Source organism: Olea europaea, chromosome 10 (genome assembly GCF_002742605.1).
Source record: "Olea europaea var. sylvestris chromosome 10, O_europaea_v1, whole genome shotgun sequence".
Lineage (NCBI taxonomy): Eukaryota > Viridiplantae > Streptophyta > Magnoliopsida > Lamiales > Oleaceae > Olea > Olea europaea.
This window is the reverse complement of record NC_036246.1, coordinates 41,120,834-41,143,462: the sequence shown is the minus strand read 5'-3', so window position 1 is coordinate 41,143,462 and position 22,629 is coordinate 41,120,834. Positions and strand designations below refer to the sequence as shown.

General features: G+C 33.0%; 1 pseudogene; it reads right to left on the bottom strand.

Moving 5' to 3' along the window:
* Nucleotides 1–3,107: 3,107 nt before the first annotated feature.
* LOC111400671 lies at nucleotides 3,108–11,832 on the bottom strand (annotated as a pseudogene).
* Nucleotides 11,833–22,629: the final 10,797 nt, after the last annotated feature.

Genomic DNA, 22,629 nt, shown 5'->3' with positions numbered 1-22,629 from the left:
CTAAAAGGTGGTTGGCTGCTATGGAAGAAGAAATGGCTTCTTTGTACAAAAATAAGACAAGGGAATCAATTGATAAACCAAAGGATCAGAAACTAGTTGATTGTAAATGAATTTATAAAATAAAAGAAGGGGAAGAGGAAGAGGATACTAATAAGGTTAGATACAAAGCTAGACTTGTTACCAAGGGTTTCACACAAAAAGAGGGTGTGAACTATGATGAGATTTTTCCCCCATAGTTAAATGTACTACAATAAGATGCATTCTTGCTTTGGTCGTGCAATTTAAGTGGAAATTTGATCAACTGGATGTTAAAACTGCATTTTTTATGGTGAATTGGATGAAGTGATTTACATGAAACAACCATAGGATTTATTAAAGGAAATCCTAATAAAACTGTGTGTTTGTTGAAAAAAAAAATTGTATGGCTTAAAACAAGCTCCAATACAATAGTACAAAAGATTTGATTCATTTGTCTTAAAGCTTGGTTTTAATAGAAGCAACTATGATACATGTCTTTATTGTAAAGGAAATGGTGTTACAGACCCTCTTTATCTTGTGCTTTATGTTGATGATATACTTCTTGCAGTGCTAATAAATCTGAAATTGATGATATCAAATACAAATTAAAATCAAAATTCGATATAAAGAATCTTGGCCCTACCAAGAAAATTCTTGGTATGCAAATCATGAGAAATAAAGAATCTGATTGCTTGTTCTTAAGTCAACAAGATTATGTGAATAAGAACCTAAAAAGGTTTAACGTGTTTGATTGTAAACCTGTGTCTTTACCCCTTACTAATCATTTTATATTAACATCAGATTATTGCCCTAAAACTGAAGATGAACTTAGAAGAATATCAAAAATACCCTATGCTAATGTTGTTGGATCAGTTATGTACTTGATGATTTGCACTAGACCTGACTTGGCATATAGTATTAGTGTTTTGAGTAAATTTATGGAAAATACTGATGAAAGTCACTGGAAAGCTTTGAAATAGTTAATGAAATATCTAAAGGGTTCATCTAACTTATGGTTCATGTTTAGAATGAATAAAGAGGGTGTAATTCTAAAGGGATATACAAATTCTGATTTTACTGAGGATAGAGACAATATGAGATCAATCTCATCATATTTTTACACTTTGTGTGGCATTATAATAAGCAAGAAATCTCAGTTAAAGAAAATTGTTGTTCTATCTTCCACAAAGGCTAAATACGTTACAGCCACTGATGCCATCAAAGAATGTAGATGTCTGTTGGACTGTTAAATGAACTTGGTTTTGCAGACACTAATCCAATCCTATATTCTAACAATTAGAGTGTAATCCATTTGAGTAACAATCCCATGTTCCATGAAAGAACTAAACACATTGATGTCAAATACCGTTTTATTACAGATATTATCTTAAAATGGTTGCAGAAAATTTATAAAATTCCTACTTAGTGTAATTCGTCTTATATGGGAACAAAAGTGATACCTTTAAACAAGTTTCAAAAATTGTTTAAAGGATTTATTTGTTGATTCTTGTCATTAACTATACAGGTACCAGAGCAAATGAAATTATAAATAGTTGGTGAAGCTCCTGGCTGCACTATTGCCAAGAATTTTGGAAGCAATGTGGAGATTGTTGAGTTTCGAACCATTGACCTCATTACTTATAAAAGTGTGCTTCCAAAATGTGAAGAAAGCGTGTTTCTGATTTTACACCTTTGTTATTGGAGGTCTTCAATCAAATTGTGACGTGTGGTACAGTGATGACTGTTTGATTAAGTTCTAGATGCTTCTTGCTTTATATTCTGATCGTGACTCTTTGACTTGCACACTTTGAGAGAATTTCTAGGGTGGAGTTTCATCTCTTCATCTCCTTTCCTATTCGTGAGAATTGCTCATTCTTCGTGATTAAGGTTTGAGTTCTTGAGTGTTTCAATGATTAAATCTTAGTGAAACATCTGTAATACTCTAGATCTACATGCTACTGCACTGTATTATGAGTTAAATGTCCCAGAATCTAAGTGATTCGTGCAAGCAGTAGGGTTTTTGAGAAAATCTGAGTGATCTTCTTCAAGTTTCTGAAAGAGTGTGATTTGATTCTTCAATCTTCTTAAAGATAAGTCTTAGTAGCTTGATCTTTGTAATTTTTGGAACATATTATATATTCTTGTTGCGGGATTTTGGCTTTATAGTGCAAACGAGCTAAATCCATTTATAATGGATGCTCAATAGGAGATTAGGCGTTAGATGTGTTCGTCGAACTTCTGGGTCTTCGGCCGAAAAAATCCTTGTGTTGATTTTTCTATTTTTTGCACTTTACTTACTACTTTGTTAATTGGTTTTTTGAATCCTAGTTAATATTTGGGTATTTATCGACCTTTCACTGTTTTTCATAAGCTTTCTTCGATACTGAGGACAGAGGAGCCATTCATCCATTGATAGAAAAGGTGTTTGATTATATCAATCTCACCTTAAGCCACAAAAGGCTCCACACAAACTTGATCAATTCAATGCCACCATTGAAATTTGGGGATCAAATGATTCCAAAAGAGGAGTTGGGGGATCTTAATGGAAGAAATCATTTTGAACTTCATTTGATTTTAATCATTATGGTTTTACAACTAAATTTGAAGGGCAAATCGAAGCAATACGAGCATGTTTCTGCTACAACTTTAAGGTTGCAAACCTAAGCACAGGTTGTCCCAAGTAGTCAACTCGGAAGACCGAGGTTGAACCACAGGGAATTAGAAGAAAATAAACTAATCTATGAGTAGTGAACAGTTGGTAGAAATACGATGGAGAAGAACACTAGAGCGTTGGGAATTCACTTCGGATAAATAAGTAAAAATTACTCTTGATCTTTTATTTAAATCATATGAAATATGGAAGATAAAACATTGATCACAATTATACTAAAAGATATATCTTAAAAATTGTTTGAAAGAATATGTCAAAATAAGTCGTTGGTATGTAGAGATTATCTAAGCATTTATTGTGCCTAAATTGTCAACAATAAATCAAAGTCTTTAACAAACCAAAACTATTTGTAGAATATATACTTCAACTAAGTAAGAAGATGAACATTGAAAAACAAAGTGAAAGATCAAAGACAATACTACACATTCACCAAAGTTTCACCCATAGCTCTAGCTAATAGTTTAGAAATATATAGTCAAATGTTACAAAGAAAATGAAAGAAACTAGAATATAATAAAGTCATTGATGCTCTCAAAATCTTGGCCAAGGTTATAGGCAAAGGAACATCCAAAATGCAAGCGGACAATGCAACTTATTTCTGTCGAGCTTCAAGACAGTTGGAACATGCAATTTGATACCAATTTTCAAATACTTTGTTTAGCAAATTTGAACTTATGATCAATAAATAAATTGTTACACTTGAGTTAGCTTTCCATTGGTACAAATATCTGGTCCATTGGGTCTCTATAACTCCAGATATGGCCAAAACAATAAGTACTGCTTCACAGGTAGAAAAGTTGTATCCGATAGGTAACAAGTTGAACTTTGCATGGTAATTTTGGCTACCTTATGATGTGAATTTGACTCTTGGTAAACATGAAAATTTTATATACGTATTTTATCTTTCCAGCCCAACTTGAATCACCTTGTTTCGATAACTACAGCTCGAGTTATGTCCCTTTTATCGAGACAGTAGTATCTTGCTCAAGACAACTAATCATTTTTTACTTTTCAACATCTTTTCTCCACTTGTTCCACTTGTTCTACCTTGGAAATACATGTGATATACATCAAATAAATACTCTTTCAAAAGTATAATACTCATGTTGACGTGTATTTAAATACGTATTTCGATTAATTGCACTTTTCACCATGTATTTATTGAAACTGAATTTACGGCAAGAGGATTGAAATTAGAGACTAACATTAGTGTTTTTAAACAAAGTAAATATAAAATGCCTTGTAAATGATATATCTGTGAAGCATTTTTAGACACTAATCACACTTCCAACCAAGATATTACTAGTCTCTAGCAATAAAATTCAAAATAGTTCAAATAAAATAGCTTGTCGCACTTGTCTCAAGATTTGAAACTACTTAACAAAATGTTTTTAAGGTTTGCTACCAAAACATAGTCTAACTTGTCCAATACTCGACCAACGTATGTATGTGCATAATTAATTCAATCACATACTTTTTCAAATTGGACTCATCCTAACCCTGAATGGTCAATTATTTCTCTCTTCTCTCGTGGGATGCACATCCTCAAACTTGATTTTGTAACTATTTTCTCAAGGTGTGATTTATGGTTAAATTTATATACTATTACTCACCCTCTCTAGTTTGGTTAGATTTTACTAATTATAGTTCAACACATTAATAAATGAGAATTCTCCTTAATTTTGACCGATTCAACCTCCAAGAATCAACTAAACTACTAATCCCTTATCAAATGTCTAATTCTCTAAAATAAGTGTTTGGGACTCAATCAAGCATGTAGTGCGTCTTCTGTTTCATGCACCTGCTTTTTTCAAGTTTGTCGTGCGTATTCTGTTTCGTGCACTAGCCTGATCTCTTTTTATATATATAATTGTCCTCATTCGGCTCTTTTAGGATAGCTTCACAACATGACAGCTTTTTTCCCTTCTATGCAATGATTAGTGCAATGCCCCTCATTAAATACTTATTCTCAAAAATTGATCTTTAACTTAAAATTTTTACGTAATTATCATCTCATTGGTCTTAAGCAATCCACACAAAATTTAACACGCATGGAATCCACATCTATCTTAATTTCTCCCTACAACAGCTCAACTACCCCAAACTATACTAGAATTGGTTTAGTAGAATTTTTTATTTTTTATTTTTTTTGTCATGGTTAATTCGACATATTCTATCCATTGATCCAATCTAAATAATATGTGATTTTCATGATTATTGTGCTCAATGTAAATCATTCTAACATGAACAAGTTTCAACTAAATCAAAACAGCATTCCCTAGTCACAATAATATAAAAACAATTTCAAATAATATCATCATTGCTCGGCAAGTCTTTTTTTTTTTTTTATTCCTTTCTCCCCAACCTAAATGAAACATTGTCCTCAATGTGAAGATTAAACATGCAAAGTATATGAAGGACAGTAAGGAGCAAAATTTTGAACAAAGGAACGGGTTTTGAGATTTACCTGGAGAGTCTGCATAAACTTGGCCTAAATGAACCTTCAATTTCATTAGCCAAAAAAAAAAAAGGAGAGAAAAAGAAAAATGACAATAAAAGAAACACACCTAAAACAAACGCACAACATTATAAAATTGAAAAGAAACATACAAAATAAACTAATGAGAAAATGATATCAATCTTTAGGATCAATGGACCCTTTTAATCTAGAGAAATTCTTAAAAAATGGTTTCAAACGATGTCCATTAACTTTAAAAATATTTTCATTACTTGGATTTTTAATTTCTACAGCTCCATGTGGGTAAGCAATTTTGACAATGAGAGGACCAATCCATTTGGAGCATAATTTTTCAGGAAATAAATGTAATCTTGAGTTGTACAAAAGAAATTTTTGGGAAGACTCAAAAGTTTTTCTAACAATATTTTTATCATGGAATACCTTCATTCTCTCCTTGTAAATTCGAGAGTTTTCACAAGCTTCATTCCTAATTTCTTCCAACTCATTCAATTGAAGTTTCCTTAGTAAACCTTCATCTAAACTGAAATTAAATATTTTAATAGCTCAAAATGCTTTGTGTTCCAATTCAACAGGTAAATGACAAGGCTTTCCAAAAACAAGTTGATAAGGTGACATACCAAGGGGTGTTTTGAAAGCTGTACGATAAGCCCAAAGTGTATCGGTTAATCGTAAAGACAAATCTTTTCTATTTGGATTCATTGTTTTTTTCCAAAATGCATTTAATCTCTCTATTTGCGAGTTCAACTTAACCACTAGTGTTTGGGTGATAAGGAGTAGATAGTTTATGAGTAATTCCATATTTTTTCATTAGGGCCTTAAAAAGTTTATTACAGAAGTGTAAACTCTACAACTTTAAGGTTGCAAACCTAAGTGCAGGTTGTCTTAAGTAGTAAACTCGAAAATCCGAGATCGAACCACAAGGAATTGGAAGGAAATAAACTAGTCTATGAGTAGTAAACTGTTGGTGGAAATATGATGAAGAAGAACACTAGAGCTTTAGGGATTCACTTCGGAAAAATAAGTAGAAATTACTCTTGATCTTTTATTTAACTCATATGAAATATGGAAGATAAAACATTGATTGCAAATATACTAAAAGATAGATCTTGATAATTGTTTGAGAGAATATGTCAAAATAAGTTGTTGGAATGTAGAAATTATCTAAGCATTTATTGTGCCAAAATTTGTCAACAATAAATCAAAATCTTTAATAAACCAAAACCATTTGTAGAACATATATTTCAACCAAATAAGAAGATGAACATTGAAGAACAAAGTGAAAGATCAAAGACAATACTACACATTCACCAAAGTTTCACCCCTAGTTCTAGCTAATGGTTTAGAAATATATAATCAAATCTTACAAAGAAAATGAAGAAAACTAGAATATGATGAAGAGGAATTTATGCCCTCAAAATCTTGGCCAAGGTTCCCTTTTATAGGCAAAGAAACATCCAAAATGGAAGTAGACAATGCAACTTGTTTCTGTCCAACTTCAAGACAGCTAGAATATGCAACTTGATGTCAATTTTCAGATACTTTATGCCATGAATTTGGACTTATGATCCACCGATAAATTGTTGCCAGTTGAGACAATGTCAGATCCATTGGATCTCTACAACTCCAGATATGGCCAAAACAATGAGTGTTGTTCACAAGTAGAAAAAGCTGTATCCGGCAGGTAACAAGTTAGATTTTGCACAGTAATTTTGGCTACCTTATGATGTGAATTTGACTTCTTGGTAAACAAAAAAGTTGTAGATGCATATCTTATCTTTCCAACCCGACTTGAATCACCTTGTTTCGATATCTACAACTCGAGTTATGGCAATTTCACCGAGACAGCTGTATCTTTACTCGAGACAGCTGATATTTTTTACTTTTCAACATTTTTTTCTCCACTTGTTCTACCTTGGAAATACATGTGAAATACATCAAATAAATACTCTTTAAAAGTATAATACTCATGCCGACATGTATTTAAATACGCATTTCGATTAATTGATCTTTTAACCATATATTTATGAAAATTGAATTTATGGCAAGAGAATTGAAATTAGAGACTAACATTAGTGGTTTTAAACAAAGTGAATGTACAATGCCTTGTAAATGGTATATTTTTGAAGCACTTTTAGACACCAATCGGTAAACCGCCGTCGCTTATAATGGCTCGAGGTATTCCAAATCTTGAAAAAATATTTTCTTTCAAAAATTTCATAACAATTTTGTGATCATCGTGTTTTCAAGGAATTGCCTCTACCCATTTAGAAAAATAATCAACTCCTACCAAGATGTATAAATAACCAAATGAGAATGGACCCATGAAATCAATACCCCAACAATCAAATATTTCAATAACTAGTATGGGTGTCAATGGCATCATATTTCTATGAGTTATCTCGCCTATTTTTTGACAACATTCACAAGCTTTACAAAATTCATGTGTCTTTGAAAAGAGTTAGGCAATAAAATCCAGACTGCAAGATTTTTGCAGCAGTTTTCTTTGAAGAAAAGAGATGCTTCAGAATAGCAAAAGGCAATTATCTTTTGGATTTCATTATTTGGCACACATCTTCTTATTATTTGGTCCGGATAATATTTGAATAGGTGGGGATCATCAAAAAAGAAATTTCTTACCTCTTTGAAGAATTTCTTTTTGTCTTGCACATTCCAATGAGATGGTATTTAACCTGTTACAAGAAAATTAGCAATATCAACAAACCAAGGCAAGTCAGAAACACTAAGAAGCTGTTCATCAGGGAGAGTATCCTTCATTGATTTTGTTTCAAACGATTCATCACAAGTAAGCCTAGTCAAGTGATCAACTACAACATTCTCTACTCCTTTCTTTTCTCGAATGGTGATGTCAAATTCTTGGAGTAAAAGAATCCACCTAATCATCCTAGGTTTAGCATCTTTCTTAGAGAGAGGTTATTTTAAAGCTACATGATCACTAAAAATAACAATTGGTGAGCCATGAATAATTCATTTGAACACTATTTAGAGTTTTACTTGCCTAGTAAATGACATGAGGCTTTTTATCTCTTCTTTGGCCTAAGACAGCTCCAACGGCATAATCGCTAGCATCACACATGATTTCAAAAGATAAATTCCAATCCAAAGGTGTCATGATAGGAGCACAAGTAAGCATATTCTTAAGTTTAACAAAAGCTTCTTGACAAGACTTAGTCCATTCAAAAGGCATGTCTTTAGATAAGAGATTACACAATGATTTAGATATGGCACTAAAGTCTTTGATAAACCTTCTATAAAAACCAGAATGTCCTAAAGAAGATCTTACCTCTTTAACACTATTTGGAGTAGGCAAATTAGAAATTAATTCAGTTTTAGATTTGTCTACCTCAATTCCGTTAGATGATACAATATGACCAAGTACGATGCCATTAGTGACCATAAAATGACATTTTTCCCCGTTGAGCACAAGATTCTTTTCTTCACACCTAACTAAAACTTTTTGTAAGTTAGTTAAACAATAATCAAATGAATCTCCAAAAACAGAAAAATCATCCATGAAAACTTCCAAAGATCTTTCAATTATGTCGCTAAAAATACTAAGCATGCATCTTTGAAATGTAGCTGGTGCATTGCATAATCCAAAAGGCATTCTACGATAAGCAAAAGTACCAAAGGGACATTTGAAAGTGGTCTTTACTTGGTCCTCAGGTGCAATTTCAATTTGGTTATACCCAGAATATCCATCTAGAAAACAATAAAATTCATGTCCTGCCACTCTTTCCTTGATCCATAAAAGGTAAAGGAAAATGATCTTTCCTAGTCATTAAGTTGAGATTCCTATAGTCGATACACATGTGCTAACCAGTAACAGTTCTAGTTGGAACTAACTCATTTTCTTCGTTTTTTACTACAGTAACACCGGATTTTTTTAGTACAACTTGGGTTGGACTTACCCATCTACCATCAAAAATAGGATAAATGATTTCATTATCTAAGAGTTTAATGACTTCATTTCCTACCACCTCTTTTAAAATAAGATTAAGCCTTCATTGCATTTCTCTTGTGGGTTTAGCATATTCTTCCGAATAAATCTTATGTGTGCAAATCAAAGGACTAGTCCCCTTTATATCAGCCATGGTCCATCCTAAAACATTTTTATGCATTTTTCAATTTTGTAATAACTTACCTTCTTGGTGCGCATCAAGTTTGGAAGAAATTATTACCGAAAAAATTTCATCTTAACCCAAAAATGAATATTTCAGATTAGATGGTAATGGTTTCAAGTCGATCTTTGGCATTTGAACACTTGAAATCATGAACATATTGGATTGTTGTGAGAAATCATGAACATATTGGACTGTTGTGATAATTTCTCAAACTTTGATTTCCAATCACTTATCTTTTTCTCCTGAAAAGAATTCAACAAAGAAATTATATGCGGATTTTTAGAATTATCGATGAATTCAAATTCTAGCACATCAGATGAAGATGTAGTGATAAACTAATCATCAACAAGTTGTTCAATAAAATCTACTTCATCCAAATTATCTTTATCTCCATGTTGCTTGCAAATGTTAAAAATATTCATTTCCATTGTCATATTTCCAAAAGAGAGTTTCAAGATACCATTTCTACAATTTATCAACGCATTTGAAGTAGCAAGAAAGGGACGTCCTAAAATGACTATTTGTGCATTTGAATTTAAAATGGGATGTGTGTCCAAAACAATAAATTCAATAGGATAATAGAATTTATCAATTTGAACTAGAACATCCTCTTCAACCCCTCTTGGAACTTTTACTGAATGATCAGCAAGTTGAAGTATTGTTGCTGTTGGCTTAAGTTCTCCCAAACCAAGACACAGAAAAAGGTAATAGATTAACACTAGCACCAAGATCAAGCAAGGCACACTCTATCCTATTATTCCCAATCACACAAGAAATTGTTGGACAACCAGGATCTTTGAATTTAGGTGGAGTGTTTTGTTGAATAATTGAGCTCACGTTCTCTGTCAAAAATGCTTAGTTTTCTCTTGACAGTGTGTCTTTTAAAAATTTTGTATATGAAGGAACTTGTTTGATTGCATGCAATAATGGTATGGTAATTTTAACTTGTTTGAAATGTTCAAAAATTTCAGAATTATGGTTGAGTTTTGAAATTGGTTGCAATCATTGAGGAAATGGAGCTGGAATGAGGCATTTTTCAACACTAGGTTCAGAAATGATTTTTTCCTCAGTTTTGGAAACATCATTTTCTTACTTTGAAGTTCCACCCAATTTTAGTTCTTTTGAAGGAATGGTTTTGTCAATAATTTTTCCACTACGAAGAGTTGTGATGGAGTTGCCAATTTCTTGTTGAGTTTCAGAGGAATTAGAAGCATTTACATTAAATTGCCCAGAAGGATTTAGTTGAGGTTGAGCAGAAAATTTACCTTTCTCTTGAGAACGCAAAGAAGAGGTCAATGAAGAAAGTGAGTTCTTGATTTCATTGACGGCTTGTGAAGTTTGATTATTAATGTTTGCTTGTCCATGCATGAATGGCTGCAATGTTTCCTCAAGAGTTTGTTATTGTGGTTGTGGAAAAGAAGGGAATTTTGAAAGCCCTTGAGGTTGTGATATATGAACACGATTATATGTTTATGAGAATGGAGAAGGAAAAGGCTCTCCAACTAAAGTTGGGATAATTTCTCCATTGTTGATTATATATTTTTGAGAATGGAGAAGCAAAAGGCTTTTTAAAAGTGTCCATAGCATTGGCTTGATCATGTAAAACTTCTTTCAAAACTGGGATGTTAGGACAATCATGCTTTGGATGCCCAAAAGTTTCACAAATGCTACAAATTTCATCATTTTGTAATGGTTTAACTTCCTTTACTTTCCTTAATTCTATAGCTTCAACCTTTCTATACAAACTAGCAATCCTAGCATTTAGATCATCATCTTGACTCAATTGATATTTTCCTCCACTAGAACTAGCAAGACTAGATCTAATTGAGTTTACGATTGGTTTTACTGTTTGCCAAGATTGAGAATTTTCAGCTAGATGATCTAGAAATTCTAAAGATTCATCCAGATCTTTATCTGAAGATTCACCATTGCACATCGTTTCTACAAATTATTTTGTTTCAGGAGTTAAGCCTCATAAAAGAAACTTATAGTATGCCATTTTTTAAAACCATGATGTGGGCAAGTATTTAACAAATCTTTCTAAACATTGGAAGTACGCTTCGTTGTTTTTTTGAGAAAAATTTTGGATTTGTCTTTTCAAAGCATTAGTTTTATGTGCTGGAAAGAATTTCTTAAAAAACTCACTTTGCATTTCTTGCCATGTGCCAATCGACCTAGGTTTTAAAGAGTTAAGTCAAGTTTTTGCTTTATCTTTTAGAGAAAAAGGAAACAATTTCATTGGGACAAGTTTAATTGTTAAATGTGGCACATACTTCCTTAAATTCTTTAAGATGCAAATATGAACTTTTGGATTCTAAGCCATGAAAATTAAGAAGTAATAGAATCATACCTGGATTGAATCGAAAATTATTAGCATTAAGAGGGAAAATGAGGAGTAGAGTTTCGAGGAGGTTGAGATAAGAGTATAAAATATAATATTTTGCCATCTTAATTATTGCACTCGTTTGATTATTTGATACCAAAATGCCCTCATTATGCTTATGCTGTGATTCATGTTGCATTTTGGTAGAAAATTTGAAATTTAGAAGAAAAGAGTGAAAAATGACCAAAAATGGAAGAAAGTGAAAGTTTAGTGACCAAGCTGCAAATAATCTAAAGATGAGATGGGCGATGGAATAATGATTTGAGAAAGCTAGGAGTCCATTTGGTGCAATTAGAAGTCAAAAGAAGTTAAATATGACCATAATATTTTCACAAATCAAATCAAAACCACATAAGGATTTTCCAGATTTTCGGCCAGAGATTGAGATCAACTTTTGACCTAGTAAATGTCCAAATTTGGAAAGAGATATTAGCAAAATTATAGCCTTTGTGTTATCTTTTCAACGCACTTCGAATTTTCTTAATTGGACATCGGGAGAGAAAGTTATGGTCAAAATACTGAAACTAGTCCCATAGAATATTCTAGTCGAAAATTTAGTTTCCTTATTCAGTTCAACTCTTTTGGAAACAACTTGACACATAGTTTTAAGCCCTAGACTGGATAGAGAACGCCTCTCTTCACCTCCATAACAATTTTCTCTCATCTAGGGCTAAAGAATTCGATGGAGAACTAAATTCCTAGGTGAAGCTACGAAATAACTCATTGAATTTGGGGACTTCACATCATTTATTCATGCAAATTGATATTTTTATTGTCAAACACTTCTAGATCTAGACTTTCTTTTATGAATTTACTTTGAAATTGATTTAACTTTTACTAGATTTTTCATAGACTCAATCATGCTTTTTCTATTGTGGAATTGAACTAATTGTTGAATTTCAATTTCAATCAACTTTATTAGTGGATTATTTACTGTCTTATGCATTTTGTATATGGTTGATTCTTAATCTTAGTCCAATAAATATGTGTGGGAATGGTTTACAAAAGTCTAAATCCTAGGATTACAATTGAAATTTGATTGATCTTCATTATTAAATCTTCCGATTAGAGAGTTGGGATTTGAGCAAAACCCCATGAATTATTAATGTTGATGATCCAATCCAATTGAAGGAATTAGGATGCTTCGCATATTGATAATTAAATCTCATTCCAATTGACAAATTATTTTCACATACTTCATGAAATCCTAGTTCGATAAATCCTTTAAACAATTCGTCCATCTCCCTGTGGAATCGACACCCCAAAGCTGTGCTATAACTACCACGTTATTCTTTGAGCGTAATCAAATTTTGGCGCCGTTGTTGAGGAGACGGTATTAATACTTGAAGGATTCTCGAGCAAAATGGTGACTTCGTCCCTTTTTACATTCTTTTAGTTAGTTTAGTTTATTTTTTTAATTATTTTGTTATTTCTCATTTAGTTTCATTTTTTTGTGTTTTATGAACAGGCTTCGTGACGAGTGAGGGCTATTTATAGCAAAGCCTCAACCACTGTTTGAATCTCTTCTAACCCTCTCTTAGATACTGAATCTATTGCCACGAACGCCACATCATATAACACAATGTCTGATAGTGAGCATGGTAATGCACCCTATAGGTCCTTGCATGATTACCTTCATCCCACACACACATCTACATCGTCATGCATCATGTTTCCACCTAACATGCCACGTATTGACCTAAAATCGGGAATGATTCAACTTCTTCCCAATTTTCACAGTCTTGAAAGCAAAAATCCATACTTGCATATTAGGGAGTTTGAGGAGGTGGTGGCAACCTTCGACAGTCAACATGGTACATTGGATGTAGTCAGGCTAAAAAAAATTTCAGTTTCACACAAGGAATGAGCAAAAAGCTGGGTGTATTCATTGCGATCTCGTTCGATTGGGACTTGGGCTAAAATGACCTAAGCATTTTTTGGCAAATACTTTTCCCATCATAAAACAACTACTTTAAAAAAATCCTTCTTTTGTCCCAAAAGGATAATGAAACTTTATATCAAGCATGGGAAAGATACAAAGAATTGCAAGCCCTTTGCCCCACCACGGTTATGAAAGTTGGCGTGTTGTGAGTTACTTTTATGAGGGATTATTACCTAAGGAGCGTCAGTTTGTGAAAATGATGTGTAATGGTGAATTCCTACAAAAAGATCCAGATGAGGCTATAGAGTATTTAGATAACTTAGCCGAGAAAGCCCATACTTGGTGGACCTAGTGCCACTGAGAGTACTAATAGGTCTCGACCTACCCGAACACCACTAGCACAGCCATTTATCATCTTAGGGAGGAGGATGACCTTAGAGCCAAGGTAGATGCCCTCACTAAAGAACTCAAAATCTTACATGCTAGGGACTCAAAGCCTACATAGAATGCATCCCATGTTGAATCTTTAGGACCATGTTTTGTTTGTGGTGGAACTAATCATCCAGCTCAAGGGTACGCAACCTATGCTGAGATGAGGGAAGTTTAAGAGGAACACTGCAATGCCTTAGGCACATACCAAAAGTCTTATTCTCCCTTTTCTGAAACATACAATTCGGGATGGTGAAATCACCCCAATCTCTGCTGGAAATCTGAAGGCCAGCCAAATAAAGCTCACACTACACCTCCATATCAGCTCACGTCCTCTAGGAACTCTTTAGAAGACACTCTACATGCATTTATAGAGGCACAAAGTAAGACTAACCAAAAGTTTGAGACCATGATCACCCTAATTTTTGAAGAAAACAAGGAAATAAAATCTCATATGTCCAAACTAACTAATGCCTTAGCTATTGGAGGGTGGGAAAAATTCCCAGCGCAAGCTCAACTGAACCCTAGGGGGCAACATATGGCACAAACTTCAAGGTCTGGAGAAAGCAATCTTAGAGAAGTAAATGCCATAACCACTCGATCTGGTAAGGTCATAGAACTGATTCTCAAACCTAAAGAAAATGAAAAGGTCTCCAACAATGCAGTATAGAGCACCCCCTAGTAAGGAGGTGGTAAAAAATCAATCTAGAGTACATTTCCCTCAAGCTCTCAAGTCTACCTCAAAATCTGTTGGCCAACATAGTGAGATCCTAGAGCATTTAAAACAAGTAAAAATCAATCTACCTCTTCTACATTTGATCTTTCAAGTTCCCACATATGCTAAAATCCTAAAAGCCTTGTGCACTGTGAAGAGGAAACACCATGTCAAGAAAACTGCTTTCTTGACTGAAAATGTGAGTGATGTGATTGAGCAAAAGATCTCGCCAAAGTATAAAGACCCTAGTTGTCCTACTGTCTCTTACATCATCGGGAACCATGAGATTTCACAAGCCCTTCTTAATCTAGGGGCTAGTGTCCATGTCATGCCATATGATATTTACTTGTCATTAGGGCTAGGAGAGATGAAACCCATATCAGTAAGTTTACAATTGGCTGATCAATTCATTATTAGGCCTAGGGGAGTAGTTGATGATGTGTTGGCACAAGTTGATAAATTTTACTATCCTATTGAATTCTTGATTTTGGACCTAAAAGTTGATGTAAATGCTAACTTCAAAATTTCCATAATTCTTGGTAGAACTTTTCTTGTCACGACTAATGCTCTTATCAATTGCAAGGATGGTCCAATGAAACTATCATTTGGGAACATGACCCTAGACGTCAATAACTTTCACATCATGAAGCAACCTAAGGAGGATGACAAGTGTCATCAAACATTCATGATTGATGCACTCATTTAGGAGGAAGCACCTGCAATTATTAACCCCAACCCTTTAAACTCTTTTCTTTTAAATTCTGAAATTCTAGAATGCTAATATGATGATGGGGAATATGCTAATATTTGTGCTGCCTTTGATGATTTGCAAGATTGTGTAACATCATCGGCAATTATTTCTACTGAGCTTGGTGCAATGCAAAGAGTGTTGACAACGCCCTGATTGGATGCGGGTTAAAGAAACAAACATTGGGTCGAGCCAACGACAATAAACAAAGGCACTGCTTGCGAGGCAACCCAATGGGAATTCTCTTTTCTTCTTTTATCTTATTTCTGCATTTGTTAGGTTTATTTGCATCACATGCATTATTCACTGCATTCTAGTTTATTTTCATTTTCTGCATTACCTTTTCCATTGAAGACTTTCAAGTTTCTTATACTTCAACTCATGTGATTCACTTCGACACTCAGGTGACATCTTTCCTTACCTTTATTTAGCATACATGTTTTTGCATTTAGGACAACGCAATGTTTAGTTGGGAGAGAGTTTATCTTAAATTTTTTTGTGAATTGCATGATTTACATGGAATTTTGGTCTTGATTTTTCCTTAAGTCTCCATTTGCTACATGTTCATGTTCTTGAATGACAAAATATGTCACTAAGAGTTGATATTGTTCATGTGAGTCTAGATGCTAAGACACTTGTTGAATCATTTTGTACACACAAGTCTTGTGGTAAGATAGTGGTTTAACACATGTAGCTAGATGAGTCTCTTGCTGAAGTTTTCTTATGGGAGAATTGGTGAGGATTGAGATCCATATAACTAAAAATGGTAATAAGCATTCATTGGTTTTGTGAATTGGGAACTCTTTTGAGAATAACGTTACATTGTTTGAGGTATGGTGGTTGATTACTTAAGAAATGATGACAATCAATTTAGGATTAAATTTTAACCTTTCAAGCCAATTTTCTTTCATGATTATAACCCCTAGTAGCCACTTTGAGCCAATACACATACATGTCTAATATTTTTCTTCATGCACCCGTGCTATCCCTTTCCCTCTACATTGGAGTGAGACCTATATATGTGTTTGCCCACCTTTTCACTTCTAAGTGTATAGTAGGTGTTGGAGGTTTAATTGTGAAGAAAAGAAGCAAAGAGATGACAAAAGTTGATAAGTGCTCAAGTGAAGTCATAAAAGTTAAAAGAAGAAGAAGGGAATGTTATTCAAAAAAAGAAAATTTTTTAATTGATTTTGGGGGTTGAAAGTAATAAAGAATGTGTTGATGTGATCCATTGAGAAGCTTGATGCTACACTTGGCTATGTACTTGGAAGTTTTTGAATCATTATATCCCTCCTTTCATATAGCTTAATTCAAACTGCATTACAACCCTTTACATTGACTGATTTGATCCCAAGTATGGTTGTAGTAAGAATTGGACGAATTCTCATTTGGAAGTATGCCTATGACAAGATCAATGTTTGTTTGTTGCTTATTCATAAATTTTAAGCCTCCATGTTCTGAGAGTATATCTTTCTTAGTTCCATAAGAGAAAACCGTACTAAACACTTTGACTCCCGTGAGTTATGGGGCTGAACCTTCAACTTGAGATATACTTATTGTTGCATGTGTTAGGGTTGGAGGCAAGATGGTTATAGCTTGACACACACTTACACATTTGATAAGTGTTTTCGATATCTTGAAGATCATGGCATTGTTAAGTTCTTGTGGTGTTGAGTTTGAAAGGGACATGGTATGTTGTTAAATTGATACTTAATAATTATACTTGTATCACAATCTAATCATTCATTTACTTATTCTGCATTAAAATGCTAGGGACTAGCAATAAGCAAGTTGGGGTATGATAAGAGTGCAAAATATAATACTTTCCCATCTTAATTATTGCACTCGTGTGATTATTTGATACCAAAATGCACTCATTATACTTATGCTTTGATTCATGTTGTATTTTGGTAGAAAAGCTGAAATTTAGAAGAAAAGAGCGAAAAATGACCAAAATAGAAGAAACTGATAGTTTAGGGACCGAGTTGCAAATAATATAAAGATGAGACGGGGGATGAAATAATGATTTGAGAAAGCTAGGAGTCCATTGGGTGCAATTAGAAGTCAAAAGAAGTTAAATGTGACCATAATATTTTCACAAATCAAATTACAACCACAAAAAAAAAAATTTAGATTTTCAGCTAGAGATTGAGATCAACTTTTAACCCAGTAAATGTCCAAATTTGGAAAGAGCTACTTATAGAAAAATTATATCCCTTTGTGTTAGATTTCCAATTCACTTTTAATTTCCTTAATTGGACATCGAAAATAAAGTTATTGTCAAAATACTGAAAATAGTCGTACAGAATATTCTAACCGAAAATTTAGTTTCCTTTTTCGGTTCAACCTCTTTTGGAAACAACTTGGCATACTATTTTAAGCCCTAGACTAGATAGAGAACGTCTATCTTCACCTCCATAACAATTTTCTCTCATCTTGGGCTAAAGAATTTGATGGAGAACTAAATTCCTAGGTGAAGCTACAAAAGAACTCATTGGATTTGGCGACTTCACATAATTTATTCATGCAAATTGATATTTTTATTGTCAAACACTTCTAGATCTAGACTATCTTTTATGAATTTACTTTGAAATTGATTTAACTTTTACTACATTCTTCATAGATTCAATCATGTTTTGTCTATTGTGGAATTGAACTAATTGTTGAATTTCAATTTCAATCAACTTTATTAGTGGATTATTTACTGCTTTATGCATTGTGTATATAGTCGATTCTTAATCTTAGTCCAATAAATATGTGTGGGAATGGTTTAAAAAAGTCTAAATCCTAATATTACAATTGAAATTTGATTGAACTTCATTGTTAAATCTTCCGATTAGAGAGTTGGGATGAAAACCTCTAATTGAGCAAAACCCCATGAATTATTGATGTTAATGATCCAATCCAATTAAAGGAATTCAGATGCTTCGCATATGGATAATTAAATATCATTCTAATTGACAAATTATTTTCACATAATTCATGAAATCCTAGTTCAATAAATTATTTAAACAATTCGTCCATCTCCCTGTGGAATCGACACCCCAAAGCTGTGCTACAACTATCGTGTTATTCTTTGGGTGTATTCAGGTTGCAAGTAATCACGCATAGTTCGTGCTTTTTGGTTTTCATTTTCATCATGTACGCTTTCATTATCAGCCATGGTGGAAGATGTGAGTGAGTGTTGAGGTAAGTCAAACAAATTAACAAAAGAAAGTTTCACAATTATCTTTAACTAAACGATCAAAATTAAATATGCGATACCAATATGACAAAATAACATAAACTAGATGTAAAGAACGAAAATTAGATGGCACGGCCAACCATATAATAAAGAAAAGGCAGTTCGAGAGGCTCGGCCTTCCCTTTAAAGAAAGAAAATAAACAGAAAATAAAAAAAATGAAGGAGGCTTGGCCTTCTTTTAAAGTAAAATAACTAATGTAGTAAGATCGAAAAAGGAACGAGTGTATCTAATTTATGAAGATTATGAAAGAGAAGAAAACCTCACAAAAAGTAGTAGAAAATAATCCTTGATGCAAATCCCCGGCAATGGCACCAAAAACTTGCTACAGATTTAAGGTGGAAAACCCAAGTGCAAGTTGTCTCAAGTAGTAAATTCGGAAGTCCGAGGTCGAACCACAGGGAATTGGAAGGAAATAAACTAGTTTATGAGTAGTGAAGATTGGTGGAAATACGATGGAGAAGAACACTAGAGCATTGGGGATTCACTTCGGATAAATGAGTAGAAATTACTCTTGATCTTTTATTTAACTCATATGAAATATGGAAGATAAAACATTGATCGCAAATATACTAAAAGATAGTTCTTGATAATTGTTTGAAATAATATGTCAAAATAAGTTGTTGATATATAGAGATTATCTAAGCATTTATTGTGCCAAAATTGTCAAAAATAAATCAAAGTCTTTAACAAACCAAAACTATTTGTAGAACATGTACTTCAACCATGTAAGAAGAGGAACATTGAAGAACAAAGTGAAAGATCAAAGACAATACTACACATTCACCAAAATTTCACCCTTAACTCTAGCTAATGGTTTAAAAATACATAATGAAGGAAACTAGAATATGATGAAGAGGAATTGATGCTCTCAAAATCTTGGCCAAGTTTCCCTTTCATAGGCAAAGGAACATCCAAAATGCAAGTGGACAATGTAACTTATTTCTATCCAGTTTCAAAACAGCTAGAACATGCGACTTGATGCAAATTTTCAGATACTTTGTGCAGAAAATTTGAACTTATGATCAAAGATAAATTGTTACCACTTGAGTTAGCTTTCCATTGGTGCAAAAATCAAGTCCATTGGATCTCAATAACTCAGATATGGCCAAAACAATGAGTGATGCTTCATAGGTAGAAAAGCTGTATCCGGCAGGTAACAAGTTGGACTCTGCGTGGTAATTTTGGCCACTTTATGATGCGAATTTGACTTCTTGGTAAACATGAAAATTGTAGATACATATCTTATCTTTCCAATACAACTTGAATCACCTTGTTTTGATAGCTATAGCTCGAGTTATTGCCATTTTATCGAGATGGTTGTATCTTGCTCAAGACAGCTAATCATTTTTTACTTTTCAACATCTTTTCTCCACTTGCTCCACTTGTTCTACCTTGGAAATACATGTGAAATACATCAAATAAATACTCTTTCAAAAGTATAATACTCATGCCAACATGTATTTAAATACGTATTTCAATTAATTGTACTTTTTGCCATGTATTTATTGAAACTGAATTTACAGCAATAGAATTGAAATTAGAGACTAACATTAGTGTTTTTAAACAAAGTGAATATAAAATGCCTTATAAATGATATATCTTTAAAGCAGTTTTAGACACTAATCAATTCCTTAGAGGCATTTGCTCATGATGAACAGTATTTTTTACATCGTACAAAAGATCCAAGGATCTCATGAGTTGCGCGAGATGATTGGCAATGAATATATGGCGAAACTGAACTGAAATGTTGAGCAAGTCATGACTAGCTATCAAGTCTCGACTTGTAACAAGTTATTGTCTTGTTTTCAATAGGACTTACTTTATGTTAGTTGGTGCTTTTATTCTCAAGTGTCGAAAGGTGCAATAAGGAAAAGATTTAAGGCCTTTGATTTCCTGTATGAAGGATCCAGAAATTTCACTCAAACTCGATAGTACACAATTTGGAGCTCCGAGACAAGCTTCGTGTGTCCATGGTTGACAAGCTGATTCTAGCATATAAGGAATTCCTACACTAGTTCAGGACATATATTGAGATTGAGCAGAAAAGTGAAACACAAACGAAATGCTTTCAAAAAATAAATGTAAAGCATTCAGTTGAGGATCTTGAGGCTTTGATCTCAAAGCATTTGTTTTCATATAATGAAATTTGAAGTCACATAATCAAATTTGCTAGCCTTGCAAGCTAATGAAGTCACATCACATTTTCAAACTTATCAACTAGTTCATGAAAAAATGGATAGAAATAGCAACTTGATGCAAGACATTAGAGCTTAATCTGTTTGAACAATGTGATGGTCTATTTTGTCTCCCATTTTCATCTCACCTATGAAGTCACGAACGTCCTCACTAAACGTTGGCTCGTCAACTTGGCTAATTACCTTGTTTATCCAAATTTATGGGTAATATTCTTGCAATGACAGGGCCGGACTTGATAATTCGGGGGCTTTATGCCAATTTATTCTTACAGAAAAATTTAATATAATTATACAGAATTTAATACGAACAACTAAGTTTGAAAATTTGATGAGGAAAATAATAAAATATCAAATTTCAACATGCAATACAAACTATAAGCAAAGTTTGGCAAATGGAAATATAATGCAATGATAAAGTGGTCTATTCATTTCTTTGATCATTTTCTCACTGCAACTGTTTAAACAAAATTGAATATGAATTTGAGTGATTAATGTACAAAATAAGAGAGTGTTGACCGCAAGAGATAGTGTAACAAAATAATGAAAATGACGATAAAATACAAATGAGCTTTTAATTTTATATTAATTCATAAAAAATTGACTTACAAATAAGAAGTATGAACACAAACAAAGAATTATTAAATTCAAAATGAAACATCTAAAAAGGCTATTATCATGAGATTAAACCAAAATAATAATAATAACAACAACCTTGTACTGTGCAGTATATGTTTTGAAGATAAGGGGAGAAAGAAAGAAACCTATAAGGCTGTAACAATGGCAGTAAGACCAAATCAATCTAGTAAATTGAATCTTCAAAATTTTAGTTCAAATGGAGATAATTTATTTCTTGGTAGGTTGAAAAAATTATGGTGGTTTACTGTTTGATGTAAAATTTGAAGAGACAATGAAACATTTTGTTTTGTTAAGAAAGAAAGTGAATGTTTGGACAATAAATAGTCAAATAGTTATAGAAAGAGAAAGTAATGTTTGTAATATATTTATGTGATAAATAAATGTAAGTGATAAGTTCTATGTCATTTATACATTTTTAAAAATTTTTGTATTTTCAATTTTTATTAATTTCTTGTTTTTTCATATGATTGTTTTATTTTAAAGAATTTCATACATAGATTTTTTATTTTTCTTCAATCAACCAATTAATCTTACATAATTTGGGGCTTTCGCCAAAGTGAGGCCTTAGACAATCGTCTACTCCGTCTATAGTCAGAACTGCCATTGTGCAATGGGAACACATTTGTGGGGAAAAAGGAAATGTATCTTGGAGTTTCTCTAATTTTATTTTTTATTGACTCGATATTTTCCAACAATTACATATGAAGTTCCTCTCAAACGCGGCAATTCAAGTCTTCCATCTTTTATTTAGATTTAGGGACCATCTAGATATTTTGCCACCAGTACTTTCTCAAGAACACAAGATACAACCATTTTCATTACCACACAAATTTACAAGTTGGAATTTTGAACTAGAAATTTTTCTACCATTTGTAACAGTTCGATCGAAGGTCTATTGGCATAGTGACTTTAACAATATCACACCAATCAGCTGTTGATACAATCTATCATTGGCATCATAGACTAGTTGAACAACTAATTTTCAACCTTAGTGAATGTCAAATAACTCGATACCTAGAAGCTGTCGACAAAATCCAGCAGTTCCCCGCAAACGTAACAAAATCTGGTGACCTGAACTCCATAGCC